This window comes from Diabrotica undecimpunctata, unplaced genomic scaffold, assembly GCF_040954645.1.
Source record: "Diabrotica undecimpunctata isolate CICGRU unplaced genomic scaffold, icDiaUnde3 ctg00003500.1, whole genome shotgun sequence".
Lineage (NCBI taxonomy): Eukaryota > Metazoa > Arthropoda > Insecta > Coleoptera > Chrysomelidae > Diabrotica > Diabrotica undecimpunctata.
This window is the reverse complement of record NW_027314689.1, coordinates 2,545-9,999: the sequence shown is the minus strand read 5'-3', so window position 1 is coordinate 9,999 and position 7,455 is coordinate 2,545. Positions and strand designations below refer to the sequence as shown.

The following is a 7,455-nucleotide window of genomic DNA, read 5'->3' as shown; positions in this document are numbered from 1 at the left end:
CACAGCTAAGGACGACTTGCATAGTAATTTATAGTTATTTACAGGTGTAATTTTCAAGGGCGTGAATAGGAGTGGTGCGGCTTATCATCTGAAAATTAGTCATATCGAAAAGGTAACTCGATTTAACTGTTTTTGTACCTGGTCTTTCTTTTGAAAAATAACATATGTTACTAAAAACCCCATACATAATGAGATTCATCAATCACAAAGATACTGGGCGTTCAATCTATTTCGCCAACTTCTTATTTGGTTCGAAACTTTTTAACAAGACTGTATATTTCTTTATATTTTCGCACGCGAATATTTTTTAAGGTGAATAATCAATGAATTTATTTATAATTCTAAGAAATAAAGGTCCGGATTAAAAAATATTGGAAATATTTGGCGACCCAAAAACAACACTCTTTACACTAGATGTTTTTAATTCTGCATTTGAAAAGAGGATGAAAAATTTAATTTATTGGTATACTTTGGTATATTTGGTATATTTTCTGGTAAAATTTGTGGCATGTTAATTTCTCTTAAATTTAAACTTTTTACACCACTGTATTTTCAGTTAACTCTATTTTGAGATTACTATTTGTATATCTTCGAATAGGGTTGTCATTTACCCATTTACCCTGTCTGATACCTCTTCTACAAAGAGGTGTCAGACAGGGTTGTATAATATCCCCACTGTTATTTAATTTTTATTCAGATAGAATATTTAAAGAAGCTCTGCATAACTTGGAATGGGGTGTAAAAGTTAATGGAACTCTGATAAATACAATCAGATATGCAGACGATACAGTTATTTTAAGTGATGACATGAATGGATTACAATGCCTTTTAAATGCCATTGATACAGTGAGAAGACAGTTTGGCCTAAACATAAACTGTTCAAAGACAAAACACATGGTGTTTAGCCGTTTAGCACATCAAGATGCACGATTATATGTTGATGTGGTCATATAATTCAAAGAGTGTCCAGTTTTAATTATCTTGGTTGCCATATTACTGAACAACTAGATCCAGATCAAGAGATAAAACGTAGAATCGAGATAGCCCGCACGACATTTTTAAAAATGAAGTCATTCTTCTGTAATGACAACTTGCAACTTCAACTTCGAAAGCGCATGGTTAAATGATACATTTGGTGAGTCCTCTTATACGGTGTCGAAGCATGGACATTAAAAATATCCACCATTAATCGTGGCTGCACAGTCGTATACTAAAAATTCCATGGACCGCTATGCTGACAAATGTGGCAGTCCTTAAGAGAGCAAATGCTGCTCGCGAGCTGCTTGATAACATCACATGTAGAAAGATGGCCTATTTTGGACACGTAGTAAGGGGAGACCGATATAATATTCTTCAACTTATTATGATGGGTAAAATCGAAGGACGCAGAGGAATTGGTAGAAAGCAAGCCTCTTGGTTAAAGAATATCAGGGAGTGGACAGGAATGAGGAAAGCTGAGCAACTCTTTAGAATAGCTCAAGACAGAGACAGTTTCGCCATGTTAATCACCAACGTCAAGGGGACTTGATAGGGCACGTTAAGAAGAAGATATCTTTGAATACGTCAAGTTTGTGTACTTAAAAGTTTCCGTTTCATAATAAATTATGTTTAGGTAAGGGTAGGTATTCAAATTTTCCATGCACACTTGCATGGTTCTCTTTTATTAAGTCCACTTGAGGGCGATTTTACATATTCACTCTTAGAATTTTTTTAGTTTTGCCCTATGATTTAGTTAAAGTGTTATTATTTCCTTAAGGGAACTTACAGTTTAAATAAAACTGCACTTCCCCACCTCAAAAATTAATTAAATTAAGGCTCACTTCAATTATAACAAATAAGCCAAAATTCAATTTTATTTTTAGTGGCCAGTTGTTATTTGTATATCAATATGCACTTAGAAGTTGATATTTTCGTTGTCTAAAGTTTTGTTTACTTACATATTATGTGGTAAGATGATCATCTGCTTTTTTTTTAATAATTGCAATATTAAGAGATCATAGCACCTTGCACATCAAATGATGGTTTCCGTCTTTTACAATCTCATTCCCGACAACTCTAAAAATATTGACGGTATTGCACTCTGATTTTTTCGAAATCTGGTCCATCTGTTTTTGTTGTATCAGCTTTTGCGGAGTATCATCGACCTGTTGAAGTGAGTGCTTAAATACATTTTGGCCATTTAAAAAGTTTTTTTGATTAATTTTTTATTTCGTTTCATTAATTTCATTAAAAGTAATGTATTGGCACAATTTTATTAAAAAGGCATAAAAGTAAAGTTATTTTTGTTAATTTTTTGCTTAACCTTCCGCAGACAACGTGAAAAATTTTAAAATTTTTGATAACGTCGGTCTAACAAACCGACTTTTTCTAACATTAAAAAAAAATTAGCTGTGGGTGATAAATATATGTAATAATATAATTGTGTATATTATTCTCTATATAAATAGATGCAATTTATAATTTTTTTTGTTCTTTTAATAATTTTAAGGGGTATTAAAAAAAAAGTGTAATTTTTATGAACAGGCTTCTAATAAAATCAAAATAATTATAACAAAAAAATAAATTCTGGTACCACTAAAACACAAATCAGTTACTTGTATGTTAATAAACAGGGAAAATAAAATTTTACTCTCAAAATTTACACAGATTACTAAAACTATTCCAAATTTTGGGCACCATAATTGTCAAAACAATGCCTACATAATCCCATCAGATGTTCTAGACACAAATATTTTTTACAGTTTGCACAAGAATATCTTGTTCTTCGACTTTTTGTAGTGCTGCAGTATGTACATCGTCCATAAGTTTGATTCTGGGGAGCAATATTCTTAGTTTCTTTGCCACATATTGAAAGACGTAAACGGATTATCCTGGGAATGTTTTGCTGTTGTGTTCGTCGACGAATATGTGGGCTAAGTAACTGAAATCCTAAGTTTTCCTAAGAATTTTCTTCTTTCGATTTTTGTTTGGGTATTCGAGGTGTAAATGATGTAACTATTTATTCCAGCAACGTCCATGGCACTATAAAAATGACATTGACCATTGACCAACGACGAATTGCAATGAGCGCAATTGTAGGCTTCGCACATTTTGTCGACACCGCCTTTTGTTTTGTTGTAGTCCATGATTATTTTCGATTTGCCAGTTTCCTCGTCAAAAGCATCATCTTAATGCATAGTCGATACTAACAGGATATTTCTTTTTGGTTTTGGAGAATACGAAACGAGCGTACACTTATCTCTAAAAGCAAACATAATGGATTTTTCTGGTTTTGCTAGTAACATTTAAGGAGGTATCTCACGTTTATTTTGACGTAATGTCCCAACTGTAGTAAGACGGTATTGCCTTAGTATCTCCGTCAGAGGTAAGCTGGTAAAAAAGTTGTCGATCGTGACATTTCTATTTGATCCCAAGATAGGTGAACAAAGACGAGGCACTATTGCTAAATTCGAAGTATCCTGTTGCAATGGCTGTTTCCCAATGTAAACTTCCAAATTTGCAGTGTAAAACATTTTAGGGTCCACTAGGGCATATATTTTTATTTCGTAGCGATTCGGTTTTTTAGGCATATAAATTTTGAAAGGACATTTACCTCGAAATGCTTTGAGTTTTTCGTCAATCGTGGTGAATGCTGACATATTGTAATGTTGGGACAAATTGGATACAAACTCGTCGTAAATTTCCCTAATGTTTCAACAAAAACTGAAATCTTATCCGGGACATAGTAAGTCTGAATATGTCCATTCAGTATAGCCATATGTATAGCCATTCCGTCTGTCCTAAATAAATCTTCAGCGTTTCTCCGGATATTTTTACTAGCATAAGAAATATATAAAAGTCCCAATACTGCTTATATTTCTAATAAATCAGTCGATCTAAAAGAACGATTTTGTGAAACGTCATAGGCTTGCATTTCTATAAATTTGTTGGTGTAAGTAACAATTTTTTCCAATATGTTGGGAGAAAAGAAGCATTCCCATATTTCTGAAGCTTCATTTTTATGCCGTATATCTCCCTTAAGTCTAGGTTAATGTGTGAAAATATTTTCAACGCGTGTTCGAACATTCCGTGCTGATGCAGGATATTTTCGCCAGCTGGTAGTTCCATCTTTACCGATAAGGCAGGGTATTCTTGAGGTACAAGGGGTTTCTTCAAGAATACGTAAGTTTTTTTGATTTTCAAACTCTTCTTCCGAGTCTATATCCTCAATAGTTTCTATGATATGGTCGTCTATCAAACTCACATCATCATCATCTGTTACTGCCTCTAAATCATTTAAAAGTTCCCCATCAAGCCGCAACAGCCATTCTTGTTCCCTCTCGTATTTCATTATAAACGTTTTCCCTAAAATATAATATAAATCAGTACCGCAAACAAAAAATCAAACAAATTATTCTTACCTCAAAATGTAACGGCAACTATAACGTCGGTTTGTGGGAACGAATCGTGTATAATATTCAAAATTCTTATTAAACGATACACGCTGACCACTTGCTAAACTACAACTGAATAGATACCGGCACGTTCGAAATGTACTGTGATGTGCAGATTGAAATAAAAATTAGCAGAGCTTAAACCGCTAAAATTTGAATCAGTCGGTGCTAGAGACATAACGTTATCAGCCGAAGGTTACTTGTTGTAAAAATAGTTTCAAAAATCGATTTTTTGAAAACTAATAGTAAATAGAAATGCACAAAAACCCTTGATTAAAATTTATTGCAGAGGGTGACTCATTGGTATGAACTGATTTTAAATGATTTCGATATTTTTTTTAGGATTGAAATTAATTCCATTTCATCCTGTAGGATTCAAGCTTTCACTTAAATTAATTTTTTAAATGGACACATATATCATGATTCTTTACCAACCCACTCCAGTACTTTATTATTTGTAAATTTATCAGTTCATGATATTTTTAATATTCTGCGGTATAACCAGAGTTCGAAGCCTCGATTCTTTTTAAATTGCATTTTTTTAATGTTCAAGTCTCAGCTCCATACAATAATATTGAAAATATATAACAGCAAATGGTACTCTCCCAATTTCTTATCAGAGTATATCTGGCATCTATTTTGAAAGTTCATACTAGGGATGGCGGTTTTTGACAAAACACCGGTTTTCGGTTATACCGGTTTTTTTGCTTACGGTTTAACCTGGCGGTTATAACAGGCCAAAAAAAACCGGTTTTTCCAAAAACCGGTTTTTCGGTTTTTTTAATCCAATAGGTTACAAGTTTGCACTTTCAGTTTGCTTCTGTATTTATAAAATAAAATTTGAATTATGGTTTTGTTTGGAATAATTACTTGAGAATAATAATTATGATTGGGATCCAAAATAATACCTAATCTAATCCTAATCACCGTAAAAACCTAATAACCGGTTTTTACTTTAAAAATAAAAAAACCGGTTATAACCGGGACAAAAAAACAACCGATAAAACCGGTTATTGCGAAGTAAAAAAACCGGTTTTCGGTTAAAAACCGGTAGGTTTTTCCCATCCCTAGTTCATACTGGAGCGAAACATCTCTTAATAAAGTATAAGAAATAATATAAAATAATACTTTTAATAATATCTATGTACATATAAATTTTGGAAAATAATTATTTTAACATCTTGAATTCTCCATATTATCAAGTTTTTGAAGAACTGAAGGGACTAGATATGTCATTTGGTCTCGGTGATTAATAAAATCATCGTGTGTCCACCGTTTGTATTTCATTATTGTTATTCCACACCTGACATTGGGATTTAAAAGACTGTCTACTAGCTTGCCATTCTAAAACAAATGAGGTATTATTGTAAGTATCAGTATTTGAAAGATATAATATATACTTTAGAAGGAAACCACAGACTGTAAAATAAATGATTAATTGATAGTAGAAAATTTTAAATCAATATCATTGTTATAATAATAAAACTTAATGATCTTATACTGCTTCAAATAATCTATGTATAATATAAAAATGAATTGCAAAATGTGTTGTTAAGTGCATAACTTAACAATGCATGGACCAATCTTAACAATTCTTTTTTAAAATATTCCTTGATGTCTAAGGATGGTTTTTACGGTGAGAAAAATTCGAAAAATTTCCGGGAAAACCCTAAAACAGCCCTTTTCTTTTCCCCATACAAATATTTTCTAACTAAATGTAGAGTCAATTTGAACTTTATTAATAAAGGAATATCAACAATTCCAATTCCAACCTCCTGTGGAATTTATGAATAGTCCGGGTTTTTATTGGGCCCAAAAGGGCGACCAAAGTCTGGAAGCGAAGATACTTAGGTCACCCGAGCTGACCCTCACATACCGCCCTATTATCATGGTGATGGTTCTGTTCAGGAGAATTAAAGAAATAAACTGCCATATTAAAAATCTATTTGACAGAACGAAGTCTGTCGGGTCCGCTAGTTTATTATAAATTATTATCACTACAGCTTCTTTGGTAGAGTGCCTCTCTTAAGTGATCTATTTTTGGTATGTATTTACACTTTATAGTCTTTAACTGAATAGGTTGAGGAGAAGAGAACTGTGGGTCTCAAGTTAGTCATTCAGAATTATGTCTATATTTTTTAATTTGTTGATTTCCATAGATTCTAATGAAGATAGCTTAAGACCTTTATTTTAGATGTGAAGAATTTGAAATATCGTCATTAAAAGAATGACTATGGTCTAGAAGTTAAAGTACGTACGTAGAATTTGTTTTTCTGTTATTGAAAGCCCTTTTATGTTCTTCTATACGTTTGTAAAAAGTTGTACCAATTTGACCTATGTAAGTTTTTGGGCAGTAACCGCATTTAAGTTTGTATACACCACTACATATTATTATATACATATATCTAATTTTTTAAAAAGTATTTTAACAAAAATTTAATAAAATGTTACTTACTTCTACTGTTGTTATAAAATCACCTTCTCCTAAAAACTGCGCAACTGGTATATTTATTTTAGATAAATCATAGTACGGGGGTTTGGGAGTTCCGTACTTTTTTAAATTTCCTTCTCTGCCATAATCAAATCTACGATATTCTCCAGATCCCCACAACTGAGTGTAATGTTTTATAAGAGTTTCGCCTACTGCATCGGGAAAAAAGTAAGTAACTATTGGAAAATGTTCCTAAAAATTCTTTTTATAGTACCTATGCAGACCTAATTATATTAACTATATATACTCAGTGACATTAGAAGTGTTACACCCAGGAGGAGTAATTTCTTGAAGTTATCTTTTTGACAGAATGACTATATTTAAAACATGATATGATAACAATACCAATGGTTTATCTCTTCTACTTTTTGTAAAAATAAAGTTTTATTTTCTAAATTTTTTTGTGAAGAGACCGACTTGTGAAGACCGGTTCGTATAGAAATTTTTAGTTATTGTTCCTCAATCTAATTGTATTCAGTGTAAGAAAATGCCTCGAGTTCGAATACACCATAATTACCACCATTTTAGCGA

The 7,455-nt window shown here is 32.2% G+C and overlaps 1 long non-coding RNA gene across 1 annotated transcript; it reads right to left on the bottom strand.

The window, feature by feature from the left end:
- Positions 1-5,545: 5,545 nt before the first annotated feature.
- LOC140432279 (uncharacterized) lies at positions 5,546-7,183 on the bottom strand. The gene is made up of 2 exons (XR_011949784.1): positions 6,889-7,183; positions 5,546-5,777 (listed from the first exon to the last, which is right to left on the bottom strand). It is a non-coding gene; the product is annotated as an uncharacterized lncRNA (long non-coding RNA).
- Between the last annotated feature and the right edge of the window lie 272 nt (positions 7,184-7,455).